A 20,037-nucleotide genomic window follows, 5' to 3' on the forward strand; every position below is an offset into this window, starting at 1 on the left:
TTGCTTTTTATTATTGGAACCAAAAAGACCCAAGAAAGGCACTTGAATTCTAAAGGCATGTGGGTTCAGAGAATAAGAGGCATATTTTTAGAAAGTGGAGAAGGGTTGTGTGATGGTTTATTTGTACATGGAGGTCAAGGAGTCGGAGAGAGAGGGCTGAGAAGGGGAACTGCCACATGTGTCTGTTCCCCTGCCCAGAACTCCCTTGAGATCATGTCTATCCCCATAAAGAGAGGGGCTGAATTTTATAAGAAACCTGAGGATGTGGGTCTTGATCAGAAATGATTTGGATGCCAAGTGACAAAACAAAAAGATTTTGTCTAGCCACATGGTGGCTTACTTGGGAAGATGCAGCTAAATGGTTGGTATCATAGCCATTGCTCATTGACTACTAATTGTCTGTAGAATGTCTAGTTGTCTATATATTTACCACTGGCAAATGCAGATACACTGAGTTCTCATTATGTGCAAAAAAATCTAAATTCAGGGTAACCCATTGCTGTTTAACTGCATGATTTACATTTGTTCATTAACCACGGCCCTTTCTCTGGCAATAGTGCTTTAAGCTATGATTAGTAAACAACTATCTTGACTTTTTTTCTAAAAGCACAGTACACAAATTTGAAGACATAAATATTATATTTCAGCACTCTCAAAATGTCCCATGCTGACAAGGGAACAAACGATTTCCATTTCTGGGCTGTTAGCTACCCTGCAAGAGAAGAAAATGCATTCATTGCACTGAAGCAATGTCTGTTCTTTGGAAATAATTAAATAAAAAGTAACTAATGGTTGACTAATGTCACTTATTACAATATAAGACTGGACATACAAAGACAACCCAAAAGTGGTACTTTTTTCTATACCACTGCTGTGTCCAAGAATAAAAATATCCTTACATTAATAAGACATTTCTTTTACTTCACTTATAATAGAAAAGACTCATTCAGCCTGTCACGTCAGTCAAAATATATGATAGAGCCAGTGAGTGTTAAATGTCTACAGGAGTGTAAAACAAGAATCATCACCAAGTTTGCCCCTTGAAAAGGTGTAATTTGGATGAAGACTGAATTTTGGCATTTTTAATCTCTCACCGATGGTGTTTGTCCCTGACCCTCTCAGACCAGGATCAGTTTTTCATTATTGTGAGGTTAGGAGATAGTGTGGTACTACATGGAAGTTCAAAATATTTTAACTATTTTAAATCTAATTTCTGATTGCAGGATGAAATGTTTTATTTTTTGAAAATATGAATGAAACCAACAGGAGGGGGCATTTGGGAGGTTTTGCTGATGTCCCTATATATTGCTTATTCCATTTATTGATAAGATAGGTCTTAAATGAGCTCACTTAGTAGTGCTGGGAGAAAAGAACAATCATCACATGCTCTCATCACACCAGCAGCATGGATGGAAACAGCAATGGCATGGTAAGAAAGATGTAAAAATCAGTAATCAAAAATAAAAATAATTCAGAAATGAAAACTTTTAACTTCTTGGGTTCTTCCTTTTTTTGTTTTTTCCTTCCAAGCCCTACTGTGTGTTATGGGTGTGACCTAAAGAAGACTGTTGAAATGATGGAGTTTTAAGAGCACTGAGGTGATCTCCACAAGTCAGAGCTTTTGCCCTGAAATTTTCATCGTATCACTTAATCCTTAAAGTACAAATCCTTGTGCCATGGGTTTACATGGAAATAATGTGGATAAATATATGTTAGTCTACTGTTAATTATTATTACCTTATCATTCTTCTAAGGGACTCCCAGGTGACAGTTAATGATGAGAAAGATAGAGGGTTAAGTTGAAAAAATATCCAGAGCTTGAATCACTAAGATTGAAATGGTGTATGTGTGGGTGTGTGTATTGAAAGAGTGATTAGAAATGGGCTGAGAGTTCTATATAAGTTCAATGGAGCTATGGAAGGGAAAAGAACACTAAAATATTTGCAAGAGATTCTTGAATAATATAACAAGTTCACAGCAATGCCAAGAGATGGCCTTCTGCAGTCCATTTCATATCTCCTTTGAACTAAAGCTATATCTAGGGAGCATAGCATCATTTGGTTAATTTGCTTCCCACAATAAATAAAAATATAATCGGATGTTTATTCTTCGAAGACTCCAGAAAACCCATTTAATTCATTCATACACTCCCTTTTCAAAGTAGTGGCTGGATATTTTTGGCAGCATAATCAGGGAATTGATTTGAGGTTAACATGCTAGTGGCTGCCAGGCTGCCCATACTTCAGGACCCTTAAACAGAAGGAAATTTATACTAAAGTGTTTTATTTCAAAGTCAGTGAAAGGCTGTGAATTTATTTTTTGAGTAAAAGCTTGTTTTTCAGATGGAATATTAATATACATAGCCAGAAACATAACTATATTATCTGTCTGGAAAAACATCATGTCTTCACAGAAATTTAGAAACCTTTCTTTTTCAATATTCAGGGTATTTTCCAATGCCAAAATTCTGTTTCCCATAAAATGTGATTTTATTTTGCTTCTTTTTGAAGAGACATATCTACCCTGTCTTAGTTTCCTGGAGCTGCTAGGGCAAATATCACAGAATGGGTTGGCTTAAACAAGGGGAATTTTATGGCTTATGGTTTTGAGTCCAGAAGTCCAAAATTGAGGTATTAGCAAGGTGATACTTTCTCAACAAAGCTTGTAATATATTGGGGCTGGATGCCTTTGATCGTTAGGTTCCTTTGCTTATATTCTTACCTCATGTCACAGGATGATGTCCTGTTCTTTCTCTTCTGGGTTCCATTGACATTGGGCTTCCACCTCCACCTTCTGACTTTCTCTTAATATGTCTAGATTTCTTCTATTCATAAACGTCTCCAATAATCCAGATTAAGACCCACCCTCATTTCTTAGAGCTACACCTTAACTAAAATAACATCTTCAAAAGATCCTACTTACAATGTGTTCTCAGGAACATGCTCCTATAAATAAGAACTCCAATCAAGACCAAGAAGGTATCTAAATGGGATACACGATCCAATCCACTACATCTCACCATGGCTCAGAACTGTTGCCTACAATTTGGTCCTTAGAGTTGGTTGTTTGTAGGTATAGTATTCAATAAAAAATGGGATAAGATGATAACCCACATGGTAGTGGCAGATGATTAAACTATTACCTATCAACCACAGTGTGGTAGGAATTATAAAATCCTTTCCAACATGACTTCCAACATGATGTCCAGGCTAAAGGCAATTTTCAGTGGAGGATAGTGTCAGTTTGGCCACTATGGAGTGAGCAGATTGAGAGGGTCTTAGCTGCCCCCCGCCATCTTCTCTGTCTCAAAAGAATAATCCTGAATAACACAAATTTTAAGAAAAAGGAGCAATTTTCTCCCCAAGAAAGCTTGGAATTAAGCCGCTGCTTCTCATTACAAACAGATTTCTGCCCCAACTCACCTGCAATAGCCCCTTCTTCAAGTGGAAGGCCAGGGTTGAGACACTGAGGGGCATGCTGAATGCTCCCACTAGAGGAGCTGCTTCTCAGCAACAAGGCCCTGCCCAGCCAGGCTTTCTTATGAGGTCAACAATGGCTTGCTTGGGATCAGTTGGGTAGGAGAATGTTTCCCAGTGACAGAAGAATCCTGAAATGTGATGCCTAGAATGTCTGGGCAATCTTCGCCACACTACATACAGCTGTTCTAGAAAATTAGTTCAAATTTCCTGATGCTTATGCTTCCTGTCACTTGTGTTCACTTTAAAAGCATCTTAACTGAGATGGCAAACTCATTTTGAGAAATTATCCTATCTCATATACATCTTTTTAAAATCACAGGTTTATTGCCATTTCATCTTTTTTTTTTTTTTGCCATTTCATCTTTTAATTTGATTTCTCTCACCTCTACAGAAACTATGCTTTCAAAGGTCAACAAGTTCTATGAAATATCCTATCAAGCACAGCCCCAATAATTGATTGTGACGCTCCTCTGCAGAGACAAGAAATGCTCTCACACCTCTTATTCTGGTAGCTTTCACATTTATTCTACTACAGACTACATTTATGCTGCCCATTTTTATAGCCAGGGCAAGACACATTAAGTTTGAGTTTATTGTTAACATGATTATGCATTTACATGTCTCTGCCCCACCTTAACTTGAAGAGTTCATCTTTTAAACTCAGTTGCACTCCAACATTTATCCCTGTTAAAATTCACACTGTTAGATCCAGTTTATTGCTCAGGCTTGTCATGATCTTTTGAGATTTTTATTTTGTCATCTAACATAATCACCATGCTTTTCAAAATCAGGAGTTCATTCACTGATATCCTGAACATGTATCTTCTTTATTGTCATACAAATGATGATTGAAAATATTGCTGTCACAGAGTCAAGGACTATCTCAGAGGTTGACAGCAAGCTGGTAATAAATAATCTTTAAATGTAGTTATTCAAGTTATTAATCTACATGTGTACAGACTATCTAGAATTTCTTTTAAAAAGTTGTTAAATTGCATACTGAAAAAAATATATGGCATTTCTGGGACACATTTTGTGACATATAAATCTAATAACATAGTCAAAGTGGAAAACTAAATGAGCCTGAAATGATATGCTTTTGTTAAATCTATTCTGGCTCCCAACAATCACTGCTTCTTTCTTAGCTACTTTTGAATAATTCCTAAGAGCTCACAAATCTGTAATTCATGGCATTTCAAACAATTGCCTCTCTCTAGATGTTTGGCACCTCTTAAATTCTCCATACATAACTTCTTTTTCTTTTTCACTAATTTTTAATTTTTTAAATAGTATAACAACAAACAACACAAAATTCTTAACTTTTGATCATTCCGTTCTATATATATGATCAGTAATTCACAATATTATCACCCTCCAGTGGCGCAATCGGTTAGTACGCGGTACTTACAAGGCAGTCCGTAACTTCTTAAAGACCACTTGTATTAGTTTGAAAGACTAATTCGCAAATTATCTCAGTAAACAGAAAACATGTGAAAAGTAAATAAATAAGATGATATGATGATCCTTGTGGATATGGCTTTTCAATTTGTAGGTGGATGTGGAGCCCAGTGCCCGTGAACACTTAAGGAAGAACTACTAGAGCTAAGTGATCCAATTCTGCATTTAGATATCCTCCTATCCTTCATCCACACCATGAAGAAAATAACCTGGTTTTAAGGATCTGGAAAATCTATTCCAAGGGTTGAAGAAAACTCAGATGATGTAAGAACTAAAGAATCAGAGTTGATGTGTTCATGGCTTCAATTCTCATTAACATCAGTTCATTAAGCAAGTATTTGCCAATGCAATGTTATATGCATAAAACAACCAAAATACTCATTAAGTGGAAAAATGTGTGAATGTGCAGGCCAATGGTTTCTCCTAGACAGCTTTGTGGTAGAAACACCACCCACCAGAGCCTACTGCTTTGCCATTTAGCTTCATTTTTTAAATTTAAGGTTTTTAAATATCTGCATCTTATCAGACAAATACACTTAAAATATATTTATTTTAGGTGCATGGCCCGGGAATTGAACCTGGGTCTCCCGCATGAAAGGCAAACATTCTACCACTGAACCATCTATGCAACCCATTTAAATTTTTGTACTTTAAATGATTTTTCTCCTGGAACAACACAGGTGAAATAATAAGTTTCAAAAAAAATTTCATGAAAAGTCCTGAACCATATATATAAGTCACGGGACATAGCTAGTCTTCCCATGTTTTAATCAAAGAGCTATTTCCTCTGACAAATTCAATTTGATTCAATGTTCCTGAACATCCCTCACAAAAGAAACAAAACTATTTTTCCTGTGAGTGCAGCCTATATGAATAGTTGTATGCCAGGCACTCCAGAGATAAAGCAATATGTGTTCCTGCCTCCAGACACATAATCTACTAGAGCGATGAGACAGGTGTACACAATAGCATGAAGCCAGGCAAAGTAATTAAATGACAAAAAATGATCTGGGTAAAATTAGTTGATCAGTTATAAAAATATGGAAATATTGCATATGTTTAGATCACATTTGAGGTGAAACTGCTTGACAGGCAGAGCTGCAGGGCATTCGGTTTCAAAGATATGGAGGAAGACCCATGGTGGAGAGCCATTTTATTTGGAATCTGGAAAGCTGCTATAGAGACAGACTTAAATCCAGCTTTCCTGGATATATTGGTGACAGAACAAGTTACTTTCCCTATCATTGTTAAATATACTTAGAAGATTTCTGATGCTATACTATAAAAACAAAGAAGTATGACTATCAAGAGCAAATGTATAAAGGTAATAAAGTATGAATTGTATTTAGGGGAGAGATATACCATCCAGTTTGACTGATATTGCTATGTTAGAGATAAGCGTAAATACTCTATGGCATTTGAAGATTCTTCTGTGAAAAAGGGAGTTTGTGTATAACTAGGAGGCAAGATTTTTTAAAAATATCCCATTATAATTTATTTACAGTAAATTAGTCAATTTAAAATATACAATTTAATTAGTTTGAGTAAATATTTCCATAATCCCAAAATTTCTTTCATGACCCTTGGTGGCTAATTCCCTTCTTCAACTCCACATTTACTAGGCTGCTTTTTGTTACTATAACTTTGTCTTTTCCATAGTTGCAAATAAATAGAATCATATAGTACATAGACTTTTATGATGGCTTTTTTTTTTTACTTAGCTTAATGCATTTTAGAATTATCCACACGTATACATGTATCAGTAGTTCATTCCTTTTTAGTGCTGAGTAACAATAGCTCTATGGCCATCTTGCCATCTGTTTATCCATTCACTAGCTGTTAGATATTTGGGTCGTTTATAGTTTGGGACTAATATGATAAAACTGCATGAAAATTCATGTACATGTCTGTGTGTACATATGTTTTCATTTCTTTGGGGGAAATACCTAGGAATGGGAAAGTGTCACATGTAAATTTGATGGTTAAAGTTTGAAGAAACAACCAAACTTTTCTGAAGTGATTGCAATAGCTTCCATTATCAACATCAACATGTAAGAGTTCCAGTTGTTCAACTTCCTCGTCAATATTTGACATTGTTAGGACTTTTAATAGGTGTATAGTTATACTTAAATGTGTTTAATTTGCATTAAATTTAATTTGCATTAAATTTGCATGGGTGAAGTGTCTTTTGCAAAGTTTTGCCCAGTTTTGATGTTAAATTACCTTTGATTACATTTTGATTAGGATTGAGTTTTAATTGTTAAATATTCCAGATGCAAGTTCTTTTTCAAGCATATGTCTGGAAAATATTTAATCTACCACTCTTCATCATATCACCTTTTTAGTTTTCTTAATAATGTCTACTGAAGACAGAATATTCTTAATTTTGACGATGTTTTATTTTTCATTACTCCTTTTATGATTTGTGCCCATTGTGTCCTTATTTAAGAAATATTTATGCAATCCAAATTCACCAAGATTTTCTTCCACATTTTTTTCTAAAAGTTTTGCTGTTTTGGCTCAGACATGAGTGCTATGATCCTTTGAAGAAAAGCAATGGATCATTTATGAGTGGAACTATTTCTGCATTCTATTTTTTCTATCCTTACACCAATATCATGCCATCAGGATTATTGTAGCTTTAGAAATGTTTTGAAATCAGAAAATATAAACTCTTCAACTTTTTCCTCTTTTTAAAATTGAATTAATAGGCTTTAATATTTAGAGTTGTTTTAAACATATAAAATTGAGGTAATCATACAGAGATTTCCCTATATATGTCCTCCATCCCTGCTCACAGTTTCTCATGTTTAGCATCTTGCATTAGTGTGGCATGTTGCTATAACTGATTAACAATTATTGATAAGTTATTATTAACCAAAGTCCATAATTTACATTAAGGCTCACTCTGTCTTGTACAGCTTTATGGGTTTTGACAAATACATAATATCATGTATCCACCATTAGAGTATCATACAGAATAATGAAAACTCCTGTGCCACCTATTAATCCCCCACCCACACTCCAATCCCTGGCAACCATTAATATTTTGACTTTGTGTGTAGTTTTACCTTTTCCAGAATGTCATGTAATTGGAATCATATAGTATATAGGCTTTTTTTGTATGCTATATGGCAGGCGCACATTTCATTATTTTTCCATGTGAGTATCCTAATATTGCAGCACCATTTGTTGAATTTTTGGTTGTTTGGTTGTTTTTCTTTTTTGGTTATTTTGCTTGTTTGGTTATTTTGCTTGGGGGTGGGGTAGGGGAAGTACATGGACCAAGAATTGAACCCAGATCTCCTTCATGGCAGGTGAGAATTCTACCGCTGAACTATTCTTGCACCCCCAGTATGTAGGCTTTTAAAGCTGGCTCCTTTCACTAAGAAATGTGTATTTAATATTCTTCCATGACTTTTGGTGTCTTGATAGCACATTTCTTTTTATCACTAAATAAAATTCCATTGTTTGGCTACAGCAAAATTTCTTTCTCCATTCATATTTTAAAGGATATCTTGTTTACTTCAGCAATTATAATAAAGTTGCTATAAAAATGTATGCACAGGAGGGAGGGGCAAAGATGGCGGCTTAGTAATGTGCGCGTTTTAGTTTGTCCTCCAGAACAACTACTAAAGAATCAGAAACAGTACAGAACAGGTCCTGGAGCCACAAAAGGGACCAGACACACAGCGTACCCCAGTCTGGACCAGCTGGACCAGCTGCGAGTCTCCAGAACCGTGAGTTGCCAAGCCGCGGCAGTTCCACAAGCCTCAGCGGCTGGCGCCCGGTGCCTGGCGCCCCTCCCCAACAGGCAGCTTCCTGGAGGGAAAGGAAAGAGACTCTAACAGTAGCAGGGACTGAGTCCAACCAAACACCAATTGTGGCATTAATAAACAAATTCTGACTACTAAGAATAGGCCCCCAGCTCAGGCAAAATTGGTCAAGGCAGAGGTCACCTATTAGGCTAACCGAAAAAAAGGAAAGGGGACGAAACGGAGGCTTTTGTGGCTGTTTCTACAGAGGCTTGGCTGCCTCTGGATTCAGCAGCGGGATTACACAGGCTGCATCTGCCCCAGGAATATGCAGAAAAAGACTGCTTTCAGGGCTGTCTCCTGCCTGAGCCTTCCCCAGGGAAGACGTGAAACGCAACTCAGGTGGAATCACTCTCTCAAGGAATTCTGACCCCAGGGCTTGGAAATTTGAAGCCATTAAAACCAGCCTACAACCTTTCCTCTGTCTCCACCACACCCAGAGAAGGGAGAGCCTTCCAAAGTTAAAGGAGCCACAACATCTTTTGCTGGTGGGACCCGCAGAGAGACAAGCGCCACATACTGGGTAGGATAAGAAAAAACGAGCCCAGAGACTTCACAGGAAAGTCTTTCAACCTGCTCGGTCTCACCCTCAGGGAAAACTGATCCAGGTAACTACTACACACCAAAAGGAGGCCAGTTTAGTCTGGGAAAACCTGGCTGGAGTCTGTAACACCTATGCAGACCCTCCTAAGGGTGGAGAGGGAAAAGGCACCTTACAAGCAGGACAAGAAACAAGAAAACAAGAACTGAAAAATTACCCTCTGTTAAACAAAACTTAAGCTAGAGGCCCAGAAAAAGCTGAACTGAAGGTGAAAGAACAGATAGACAACAAACTCATCTAGCAAGAAAACCCTAGGTAAGATAAGTGAAAGCAATCTCCCAAATAAACTAACTAAGGGAATTAAATGTTCAGATGCCAGCAAAAAATAACAAATCACACCAGGAAAATTAAAGATATGGCCCAGTCAAAGAAACAAACCAATAGTTCAAATGAGATACAGGAGCTGAAACAAATAATTCTGAATATACGAACAGAAATGGAAAACCTCATCAAAAACCAAATCAATGAATTGAGGGAGGATATGAAGAAGGCAAGGAATGAACAAAAAGAAGAAATAGAAAGTCTGAAAAAACAAATCACAGAACTTATAGAAATGAAAGATACAGTAGAAGAGATGAAAAAAACAAAGGAAATCTACAATGGTAGATTTCAAGAGACAGACGTTTGGATTAGTGAACTGGAGAATGGAATATCTGAAATCCAAAAAGAAACAGAAACTGTAGGGAAAAGAATGGAAAAAATTGAGCAGGGGCGCAGGGAATTGAATGATAATATGAAGCGCACAAATATATGTGTTGTGGGTGTCCCGGAAGGAGAAGAGAAGGGAAAAGGAGAAGAAAAACTAATGGAAGAAATTATCACTGAAAATTTCCCAACTCTTATGAAATACCTAAATTACAGGTCCAAGAAGTGCAGCGCACCCCAAAGAAAATAGACCCAAATAGACTTCTCCAAGACACTTACTAGTCAGAATGTCAGAGGTCAAAGAGAAAGAGAGGATCTTGAAAGCAGCAAGAGAAAAGCAATCCATCACATACAAGGAAAACCCAATAAGACTATGTGTAGATTTCTTAACAGAAACCATGGAGGAAAGAGGAGAGTAGGATGATATATTTAAATTGATAAAAGAGAAAAACTGCCAATCAAGAATTCTACACCCAGCAAAATTGTCCTTCAAAAATGAGGGAGAATTTAAAGCATTTTCAAACAAAAAAGTCACAGAAAGAATTTGTGACCAAGAGACAAGCTCTGCAAGAAATAATAAAGGGAGCACTAGAGACAGATATGAAAAGACAGAAGAGAGAGGTGTGGAGAAGAGTGTAGAAAGCAGGAAAATTAGATATGATATATAAAATACAAAAGGCAAAATGGTAGAGGAAAGTACTACCCAAACAGTAATAACACTAAATGTTAATGGACTGAATTCCCCGATCAAAAGACATAGACTGGCAGAATGGATTAAAAAACAGCATCCTTCTACATGCTGTCTGCAGGAAACACATCTTAGACCCAATGATAAACATAGGTTGAAAGTGAAAGGTCGGGAAAAGATATTTCATGCAAATAGCAACCAGAAAAGAGCAGGAGTAGCTATACTAATATCCAACAAATTAGACTTCAAATGTAAAACAGTTAAAAGAGACAAAGAAGGATACTGTCTACTAATAAAAGGAACAATTCAACAAGAAGACATAACAATCATAAATATTTATGCACTGAACCAGAATGCCCCAAAGTACTTGAGGCAAACACTGTAAACACTGAAAAAGGAAATAGACACATGTACCATAATATTTGGAGACTTCAATTCCCCACTCTCCACAATGGACAGAACATCAAGACAGAGGATCAATAAAGAAACAGAGAATTTGAATACTATAATAAATGAGCTACACTTAGCAGACATTTATAGGACATTACACCCCACAACCACAGGATAAACCTTGTTCTCAAGTGCTCATGGATCATTCTCAAAGATAGACCATATGCTGGGTCACAAAGCAAGTCTCAACAAATTTAAAAAGATTGAAATCATACAACAGTTTCTCAGATCATAAAGGAATGAAATTGAAAATCAATAATAGTCAAAGCACCAAAAAATTCACAAATATGTGGAGGCTCAACAACACACTCTTAAACAACCAATGGGTCAAGCAAGAAATTAAAAGAGAAATCAGTAAATATGTCGAGGAGAATGAAAATGAAAATACAACATATCAAAACTAATGGGACGCAGCAAAGGCAGTGCTAAGAGGAAAATTTATTGCCCTAAATGCCTATATCAAAAAGAAGAAAGGCCAAAAATTCAGAAATTAACTGTCCACTTGGAAGAACTGGAGAAAGAGCAGCAAACTGACTGCAAAACAAGCACAAGGAAAGAAATAACAAAGATTAGAGCAGAAAAAAATGAAATTGAGAACATGAAAACAATACAGAAAATCAATAAAACCAGAAGTTGGTTCTATGAGAAAATCAATAAGATTGATGGGCCCTTAGCAAGATTGACAAAAAGCAGAAGAGAGATATACAAAAAAATAAGATCAGAAATGGAAGAAGAGACATAATCACTGACCTCATAGAAATAAAGGAGCTAATAACAGGATACTATGAACAACTTTATGCTAATAAATACAACAATGTAGATGAAGTGGACAAGTTCCTAGAAAGGCATGAACAACCAACTTTGACTCAAGAAGAAATAGATGACCTCAACAAACCAATCACAAGTAAAGAAATTGAATCAGTCACTCAAAAGCTTCCCAAAAAGAAAAGTCCAGGACCAGACGGCTTCACATGTGAATTCTACCAAACATTCCAGAAAAAATTAGTACCAACCCTGCTCTAACTCTTCAAAAAAATTGAAGTGGAGGGAAAACTACCTAATTCACTCTATGAAGCCAACATCACCCTCATACCAAAACCAGGCAAAGATATTACAAAAAAAGAAAACTACAGACCAATCTCTCTAATGAATATAGATGCAAAAATCCTCAACAAAATTCTAGCAAATCGAATCCAGCAACACATTAAAAGAATTATACATCATGACCAAGTAGGATTCATCCCAGGTATGCAAGGATGGTTCACCATAAGAAAATCAATTAATGTAATACACCATATCAACAAATCAAAGCAAAAAAATCACATGATCATCTCAATTGATGCAGAGAAGGCATTTGACAAGATTCAGCATCCTTTCCTGTTGAAAAAACTTCAAAGGATAGGAATACAAGGGAACTTCCTTAAAATGATAGAGGGAATATATGAAAAACCCACAGCTAATATCATCCTCAATGGGGAAAAATTGAAAACTTTCTCCTTACGATCAGGAAAAAGACAAGGATGTCCACTATCACCACTGTTATTCAACATCATTTTGGAAATTCTAGCCAGAGCAATTAGACAAGAAAAAGAAATACAAGGCATCAAAATTGGAAAGGAAGAATTAAAACTATCACTGTTTGCAGATGATATGATACTATACGTCGAAAACCCGGAAAAATCCACAACAAAACTACTAGAGCTAATAAACGAGTACAGCAAAGTAGCAGGTTACAAGATCAACATTCAAAAATCTGTAGTGTTTCTAAAAAATAGCAATGAAAAATCTGAGGGGGAAATCAAGAAATGAATTCCAATTACAATTGCAACTAAAAGAATAAAATACTTAGGAATAAATTTAGCTAAAGAGACAAAAGACCTATACAAAGAAAACTACATGAAACTGTTAAAAGAAATCACAGAAGACCTAAATTGATGGAAGGGAATACCGTGTTCATGGATTGGAAGACTAAATATAGTTAGGATGTCAATTCTACCTAAATTGGTTTACAGATTCAATGCAATACCAATCAAAATCCCAACAACTTATTTTTCAGAAATAGAAAAACCAATAAGCAAATTTATCTGGATGGGCAGAGTGCCCCGAATTGCTAAAAGTATCTTGAGGAAAAAAAACAAAGCTGGAGGTCTCATGCTGCCTAACTTTAAGGCATATTATGAAGCCACAGTGGTCAAAAGAGCATGGTACTGGCATAATGATAGATATATTGATCAATGGAATCAAACAGAGTGCTCAGATATAGACCCTCTCATCTATGGACATTTGATCTTTGATAAGGCAGTCAAGCCAATTCACCTGGGACAGAACAGTCTCTTCAATAAATGGTGCCTAGAGAACAGGATATCTATATGCAAAAGAATGAAAGAGGACCCATATCTCACACCCTATACAAAAATTAACTCAAAATGGATCAAAGATCTAAACATTAGGTCTAAGACCATAAAACACTTAGAGGAAAATATGGGGAGATATCTTATGAATCTTATAATTGGAGGTGTTTTTATGGACCTTACACCTAAAGCAAGAGCACTGAAGAAATAAATAAATAAATGGGAGCTCCTCAAAATTAAACACTTTTGTGCATCAAAGAACTTCATCAAGAAAGTAGAAAGAGGGACTTCCGGAGAAGATGGCGGCTTAGTAGGGCGCGCGGGTCTTAGTTCCTCCTCCAGAACAACTACTAAAGAACTAGAAACAGTACAGAACAGCTCCAGGAGCCACAACAGAGACCAGAGACACAACGTACCCCATTCCAGAACAGTTGGACCGGCTAAGAGACTCTGCTGTGGTGAGGACCACAAGAGATGCGCACTTTCCCGGGCCGAGGTGGCTGGCTGCTGGAGCCCCTCCTTCCCTCCTTCCCGGGCTGGCTGGGAGCTTTGGATCGGGTTCCCCAAGCCGCGGCAACCAGAGCCCCTTCCACACACACGGTTTCCCAGGCCAGCTGGAAACCTTGGATCGACGGTACCCCAAGCCGCAGCGGCCCTCCCACACGTGGCTTCCCGGGCCGGCTGGGAGCTTTGGAGTGGTGGTTACCCAAGCCGCGGTGGCCGGCGACCCTCCTCCACGCGTGGCACCCCAGGCCAGCTGGTAGCCTCGGAACAGCGGTCCCCCAAGCCGCAGTTTCAGGCGACCGCAGCCCCTGCCACACACGTGGCTTCCTGGGTCAGCTGGGAGCATTGGAACAGTGGTTCCCCTAGCCGCGATGGCTAGCGAACGCAGCCCCTTCCACACATGTGGCTTCCTGGGCCGGCCAGGAGCCTCGGAACAGCAGTTCCCCAAGCCGTGGTGGCTGGTGACCCCCCCCCCCCCGGTGTCTTCCTGGAGGGAAAGGAAAGAGTCTCCGACAGTAGTAGAGACTGAGCCCAACCTAACACCAATAGTGGCATTAAGGAACAACTTCTGACTACTAAAAATAGGCCCTCAGCTCAGGTGAAACTGATCAAGGCGAAAGTTGCTGATTGGGCTAACTGAAAAAGAGGAAAGGGGGTGAAACAGAGCCTTCTGCAGCTGTTTCTATGAAGGCTTCATTGCCTCTGGGCTCAGCGCTGGGATTACATAGCTTACAACTGCCCCAAACGCAGAAACAGGCTGCTTTTAGGGCTCTCTACCACCTGAACCTTCCCCATGGGAGGGGTGAAACACAACTCAGGTGGAATCCCTCTCTCAAGGAATTCAGAACCCAGGACTTCACAATTTGAAGCTATGAAAACCAAACTACAAACTTTCCTCTGTCTCCACCACACACCCAGCAGCGAGAGTCTTCCAAAGTTAAAGAGGCCACAACATCTTTTGCTGGTGGGACCTGCAGACAGACAAGCACCACATACTGGGCAGGATGAGAAAAACAGAGCCCAGAGACTTCACAGGAGAGTCTTTCAACCTGCTGGGTCCCACACTCAGGTTAATCTGATTAAATGCCCAGATGCCAGCAAAAAATACCAAATCACACCAGGAAAATTCAAGATATGGCCCAGTCAAAGGAACAAACCAATAGCCCAAATGAGATCCAGGAGCTGAAACAAATAATTCTGAATATATGAACAGAAATGGAAAACCTCTTCAAAAACCAAATCAATAAATTGAGGGAGGACATGAAGAAGGCATGGGATCAACAAAAAGAAGAAATGGAAAGTCTGAAAAAACAAACCACAAAACTTATGGGAGTGAAAAACACAGTAGAAGAGATGAAAAAACAATGGAAACCTACAATGGTAGATTTAAAGAGACAGAGGATAGAATTAGTGAACTGGAGGATGGAACATCTGAAATCCAAAAAGAAACAGAAACTATAGGGAAAAGAATGGAAAAATTTGAGCAGGGGCTCAGGGAATTGAAAGATAATATGAAGCGCACAAATATACATGTTGTGGGTGTCCCAGAAGGAGAAGAGAAGGGAAAAGGAGGAGAAAAACTAATGGAAGAAATTATCACTGAAAATTTCCCAACTCTTATGAAAGACCTAAAATTACAGATCCAAGAAGGGCAGTACACCACAAAGAGAATAGACCCAAATAGGCGCTCTCCAAGACACTTACTAGTCAGAATGTCAGAGGTCAAAGAGAAAGAGAGAATCTTGAAAGCAGCAAGAGAAAAGCAATCCATCACATACAAGGGAAACCCAATAAGACTATGTGTAGATTTCTCAACAGAAACCATGGAAGCTAGAAGACAGTGGGATGATATATTTAAATTACTAAAAGAGAAAAACTGCCAACCATGACTTCTATATCCAGCAAAATTGTCCTTCAAAAATGAGGGAGAAATTAAAACATTTTCAGACAAAAAGTCACAGAGAGAATTTGTGACCAAGAGACCAGCACTGCAAGAAATACTAAAGGGAGCACTAGAGTCAGATATGAAAAGACAGAAGAGAGAGGTATGGAGAAGAGTATAGAAAGAAGGAAAATCAGATATGATATATATAATACAGAAAGTAAAATGGTAGAGGAAAGTATTACCCAAACAGTAATAACACTAAATGTTAATGGACTGAATTCCCCAATCAAAAGACATAGACTGGCAGAATGGATTAAAAAACAGCATCCTTCTATATGCTGTCTACAGGAAACACATCTTAGACTCAAAAATAAACATAGGTTGAAAGTGAAAGGTTGGGAAAAGATATTTTATGCAAATAACAACCAGAAAAGAGCAGGAGTAGCTATACTAATATCCAACAAATAAGACTTCAAATGTAAAAGAGTTAAAAGAAACAAAGGAAGATACTATCTACTAAATAAAAGGAACAATTAAACAAGAAGACATAACAATCATAAATATCTATGCACCAAATCAAAATGCCCCAAAATACGTGAGGAATACACTGCAATCACTGAAAAGGGAAATACACACATCTACGATAATAGTTGGAGACTTCAATTCGCCACTCTCATCAATGGACAGAACATCTAGACAGAGGATCAATAAAGAAACAGAGAACTTGAATATTACAATAAATGAGCTAGACTTAACAGACATTTATAGGACATTGCACCCCACAACAGCAGGATGCACCTTTTTCTCCAGTACTCATGGATCATTCTCAAAGATAGACCATATGCTGGGTCACAAAGCAAATCTCAACAAATTTGAAAAGATTGAAATCATACACAGCACTTTCTCGGATCATAAAGAAATGAAGTTGGAAATCAATAATAGGCAGAGTGCCAGAAAATCCACAAATACGTGGAGGCTCAACAACACACTCTTAAACAACGAGTGGGTCAAGGAAGAAATTACAAGAGAAATTTGTAAATATTTCGAGGCAAATGAAAATGAAAACACAACATATCAAAACCTATGGGACACAGCAAAGGCAGTGCTAAGAGGAAAATTTATTGCCCTAAATGCCTACATCAGAAAAGAAGAAAAGGCAAAAATTCAGGAATTAACTGTCCACTTGGAAGAACTTGAGAAAGAACAGCAAACTGACCCCAAAACAAACAAAAGGAAAGAAATAACAAAGATTAGAGCAGAAATAAATGAAATTGAGAACATGAAAACAATAGAGAAAATCAATAAGACCAGAAGTTGGTTCTATGAGAAAATCAACAAGATTGATGGGCCCTTAGCAAGATTAACAAAAAGAAGAGGAGAGAGGATGCAAATAAATAAGATCAGAAATGGAAGAGGAGATAAACCACTGACCTCACAGAAATAAAGGAGTTAATAACAGGATACTATGAACAACTTTACGCTAATAAATACAACAATGTACATGAAATGGACAAGTTCCTAAAAGGCTTGAACAACCTACTTTGACTCAAGAAGAACTAGATGACCTCAACAAACCAATCACAAGTAAAGAAATTGAATCAGTCATTCTAAAGCTTCTCAAAAAGAAAATTCCAGGACCAGACGGCTTCACATGTGAATTCTACCAAACATTCCAGAAAGAATTAGTACCAACTCTGCTCAAACTCTTCTAAAAAATTGAAGTGGAGGGAAAGCTACCTAATTCATTCTATGAAGCCAACATCACCTCATGCCAAAACCAGGCAAAGATATTACAAAAAAAGAAAACTACAGACCAATCTCTCTAATGAATACAGATGCAAAAATCCTCAACAAAATTCTAGCAAATTGAGTCCAGCAACACATTAAAAGAATTATACATCATGACCAAGTAGAATTCATCCCAGGTTTGCAAAGATGGTTCAACATAAGAAAATCAATTAATGTAATACACCATATCAACAAATCAAAGTAAAAAAATCACATGATCATCTCAATTGATGCAGAGAAGGCATTTGACAAGATTTAACATCCTTTCTTGTTGAAAACACTTCAAAGGATAGGAATACAAGGGAACTTCCTTAAAATGATAGAGGGAATATATGAAATACCCACAGCTAATATCATCCTCAATGGGGAAAAATTGAAAACTTTCCCCCTAAGATCAGGAACAAGACAAAGATGTCCATTATCACCACTATTATTCAACATCGTGTTGGAGGTTCTAGCCAGAGCAATTAGACAAGAAAAAGAAATACAAGGCATCAAAATTGGAAAGGAAGAAGTAAAACTATCACTGTTTGCAGATGATATGATACTATATGTCGAAACCCAGAAAAATCCACAACAAAACTACTAGAGCTAATAAATGAGTACAGCAAAGTAGCAGCTTACAAGGCCAACATTCAAAAATCTGTAGCATTTCTATACACTAGCAATGAACAAGCTGAGGGGGAAATCAAGAAACGAATTCCAATTACAATTGCAACTAAAAGAATAAAGTATTTAGGAATAAATTTAACTAAAGCGACAAAAGACCTATATAAAGAAAACTAAAAAAAAACTGTTAAAAGAAATCACAGAAGACCTAAATTGATGGAAGGGCATACCATGTTCATGGATTGGAAGATTAAATATAGTTAAGATGTCAATCCTACCAAATTGATTTACAGATTCAATGCAATACCAATCAAAATCACAACAACTTATTTTTCAGAAATAGGAAAACCAATAAGCAAATTCATCTGGAAGGGCAGGGTGCCCCGAATTGCTAAAAGTACCTTGAGGAAAAAAAACAAAGCTGGAGGTCTCAAGTTGCCGGACTTTAAGGCATATTATGAAGCCACAGTTGTCAAAACAGCATGGTATTGGCATAAAGATAGATATATCGACCAATGGAATTGAATAGAGTGCTCAGATATAGACCCTCTCATCTATGGACATTTGATCTTTGATAAGGCAGTCAAGCCAATTCACCTGGGACAGAAGAGTCTCTTCAATAAATGGTGCCTAGAGAACTGGATATCCATATGCAAAAGAATGAAAGAGGACCCGTATCTCACACCCTATACAAAAGTTAACTCAAAATGGATCAAAGATCTAAACATTAGGCCTAAGACCATAAAACAGTTAGAGGAAAATATAGGAAGATATCTTATGAAACTTACAATTGGAGGTGGTTTTATGGACCTTAAACCTAAAGCAAGAGTACTGAAGAAATAAATAAATAAATGGGAGCTCTTCAAAATTAAACACTTTTGTGCATCAAAGAACTTCATCAACAAAGTAGAAAGACAGCCTACACAATGGGAGACAATATTTGGAAACGACACATCAGATAAAGTTCTAGTATCCAGAATTTATAAAGAGATTGTTCAACTCAACAACAAAAAGACAGCCAACCCAATTACATAATGGCAAAAAGACTTGAACAGACACCTCTCAGAAGAGGAAATACAAATGGCCAAAAGTCACATGAAAAGATGCTCAATGTCCCTGGCCATTAGAGAAATGCAAATCAAAACCACAATTAGATATCATCTCACACCCACCAGAATGGCCATTATCAACAAAACAAAAAATGACAAGTGCTGGACAGGATGCAGAGAAAGAGGCACACTTCTCCACTGTTGTTGGGAATGTCAAATTGTGCAACCACTGTGTAAGGCAGTTTGGTGTTTTTTCAAAAAACTGAATAGACAATTGCCATATGGCCCAGCAATACCACTGCTAGGTATCTACTCAAAGGACTTAAGGGCAAAGACACAAACGGACCTTTGCCCACCAATGTTTATAGCAGCATTATTTACAATTGCAAAGAGATGGAAACAGCCAAAATGTCCATCAACAGATGAGTGGCTAAACAATCTGTGGTATATACATACGATGGAATATTATGCAGCTTTAAGACAGAATAAACTTAGGAAGCATGTAGTAACATGGATGAAGCTAGAGAACATTATGCTGAGTGAGACTAGCCAAAAACTAAAGGACGAATACTCTATGGTCTCACTGATCAAAACCAACATCAGTGAATAAACTTGGAATATATCATTGGTAACATAGACCATCAGGAGATAGAAATAGTGTAAGATATTGGGTCATTGGAGCTGAAGGGATACAGACTGTGCAACAGGACTGGAT

At 37.4% G+C, this 20,037-nt stretch overlaps 1 long non-coding RNA gene across 9 annotated transcripts in view; it reads right to left on the reverse strand.

Annotated features, from left to right (window-relative positions):
- The window catches only part of LOC143662607 (uncharacterized), a 38,685-nt gene extending 35,127 nt beyond the window's left edge, over positions 1 to 3,558 (reverse strand). For 3 of the 9 annotated variants that reach the window (XR_013165460.1, XR_013165457.1, XR_013165455.1), the window contains exon 1: positions 3,423 to 3,556. This is a non-coding gene — a long non-coding RNA (uncharacterized LOC143662607). Of the gene's footprint in view, positions 1 to 3,422 lie in introns of all 9 variants that reach the window. The other 6 variants (XR_013165462.1, XR_013165458.1, XR_013165461.1 and 3 more) reach the window with 4 other exon arrangements.
- Positions 3,559 to 20,037: the final 16,479 nt, after the last annotated feature.

The sequence above is a fragment of the Tamandua tetradactyla genome, chromosome 18, assembly GCF_023851605.1.
Source record: "Tamandua tetradactyla isolate mTamTet1 chromosome 18, mTamTet1.pri, whole genome shotgun sequence".
Taxonomy (NCBI): domain Eukaryota; kingdom Metazoa; phylum Chordata; class Mammalia; order Pilosa; family Myrmecophagidae; genus Tamandua; species Tamandua tetradactyla.